This window comes from Symphalangus syndactylus, chromosome 16 (genome assembly GCF_028878055.3).
Source record: "Symphalangus syndactylus isolate Jambi chromosome 16, NHGRI_mSymSyn1-v2.1_pri, whole genome shotgun sequence".
Lineage (NCBI taxonomy): Eukaryota > Metazoa > Chordata > Mammalia > Primates > Hylobatidae > Symphalangus > Symphalangus syndactylus.
In genome coordinates this window covers 58619152-58621640 of record NC_072438.2, presented here as the reverse complement: position 1 = coordinate 58621640, position 2489 = coordinate 58619152, and positions in this window count along the sequence as shown.

Genomic DNA, 2489 nt, shown 5'->3' with positions numbered 1-2489 from the left:
ATCAATGTAGTTTCCCTCCTGTCTTGTTCATTATTGAAGTGACTCTCCTTGGTTTAGCAACGGGCTAGGAGGTATCTATGACATTATGTTCAGGTTAAGCAGTAAGAAGAAAACAAAATCTACATTGCCTTTTTCATATTTTAAACACAAGCCAACAAATAATTTGGAAGGACCCATGATTAGACAGTGAGGATTTTATGTTCCCTCAAGAGTAATTGAGATTGTTTAATTGTATGGAGGAATGAGCATATCTCAAAGGGAAGCAAGAAGATATAATATTTAGATGGCAGAATCATTAAGAAGTGGCTTTGCACCCTGGCTACAACACTGCACACAGGAAATATTAAGATGCAGTGGCACATGCCTGTAATCCCAGCACTTTGGGAGGCTTAGGGGGGTGGATCACCTGAGGTCAGGAGTTCAAGACCAGCCTGACGAACATGGTGAAACCCCATCACTACTAAATACAAAAAATTAGCTGGGTGTGGTGGCACATGCCTCTAATCCCAGCTCCTTGGGAGGCTGAGGGAGGAGAATCACTTGAACCTGGGAGGTGGAGGTTGCAGTGAGCCGTGATTGCACCATTGCACTCTAGCCTGGGCAACAAGAGTAAAACTCTGTCTCAAAAAAAAAATCACTGCCCCACGAACTTTTTCACATAGGATGATTAAGGATTCCAGAGCCCATTCTATCTCTAGGGGCTCCTACCCCTGCCACACCACACATATATCTTGACAGGGCCTGTTACAGAGAAGAAAAGGCTCAGTAAATTAATATCACAATCATTGCCCCATACCCACCAAAAAACTCAAAAATTAAAATTTTAACAAAATTAAGGGTCAACAAGAATGCGAAGATTTGGCAATTATCAGACATTGTAATACTGTCAGTTGGTGTGTTAACATTGGGATGAAACCAATAATACCTAGTAAACTGAAGATGTATTTACCCTGTAACCTATGGTTTTACCTTTTGCTTTATGCTGTACATAAATACACACTAATGGTAACCGAATAGAAATAGAAATACAAAGATGTTCACAACAGCATCATTTGTAACTGACAAAAATGAACACAACCCACATGTCCACCAACAATGAAGGGATATGCACTGGTGTACTGCATTTTTATTTTTATTTTTATTTTTAGACAGAGTCTTGATCAGTCGCCCAAGTTGGTGTACAGTGGCGCGATCTCAGCTCACTGCAACCTCTTCCCTGCTGGGTTCAAGCAATTTTCCTGTCTCAGCCTCCTGAGTAGCTGGGATTACAGGCACGTGCTGCCACTCCTGGCAAATTTTTGGATTATTAGTAGATATGGGGTTTCACCTTGTTGTTAAGGCTGGTCTCAAACTCCTGACCTGAGGTGATTCACCTGTCTCGCTTGGCCTCCCAAAGTGCTGAGATTACAGGTGGGAGACACTGTGCCTGGCCTTTTTTTTTTTTTTTTTTTTTTTTTAACTGAGTCTCACTCTGTTGCCCAGGTTGGAGTACAGGGGCACGATCTTGGCTCACTGCAACCTCCACCACCTCCCCGGTTCAACTGATTCTCCTGCCTCAGCCTCTGAGTAATTGGGATTACAGGCATGCACCACCACAAACACCTGGCTAATTTTTTCTTTAAAACACAGTCTAGTTCTGTCTCCCAGGCTGGAGTGCAGTGGCACAAACTTGGCTTACTGCAACCTCTGCCTCCCAGATTCAAGTGATTCTCCAGCCTCAGCCTCCCATCTAGCTGGGACTAGAGGCGCGTGCCACCACGCCTGGCTAATTTTTTGTATTTTTAGTAGAGATGTGGTTTCACCATGTTCGCCAGGATGGTCTTGATCTCCTGACATCATGATCTGCCTGTCTTGGCCTCCCAAAGTGCTGAGATGACAGGCATTAGCCACCGCGTGGCCTAATTTTTGTACTTTTAATAGAGAGGGGGTTTCACCATGTTGGCTAGGGAGATCCACAGTGAGATCGCCTGACCTCAGATGATCTGCCTGCTCTGGCCTCCCAAAGTGCTGGGATTATGCTGGGATTACAATCATGAGCCATCACTCCTGGCCAGAAAGAAAAGTTTAGATTTTTAAGAGACAGCAACCAGGTGCAAACTTGAATCTTGATTACCTCCTGGAATCTAAAAAACTATGAAAGGCATCCTGGGGACAATTGGAAAAATGTGAACATAGACTGGATAGTCTATAATATTAGGATAATATTGTTAATCTTCTAAGGTGTGATAATGGTATTTCATTATATGGGGGGAGCTGCTTTTTTTTTCCTTTTTTTTTTTTTTAGACAGAATCTTGCTTTGTTGCCCAGGCTGGTGTGCAGTGGTGAGATCTCTGCTCGCTGCAACCGCGGCCACCTGGGTCCAAGTGATTCTCCTGCCTCAGCCTCCCAAGTAGCTGGGATTACAGGCATGGACCACCATGCCTGACTAATTTTTGTATTTTTAGTAGAGACAGGGTTTCACTGTGTTGGCCAGGCTGGTCTCAAACTC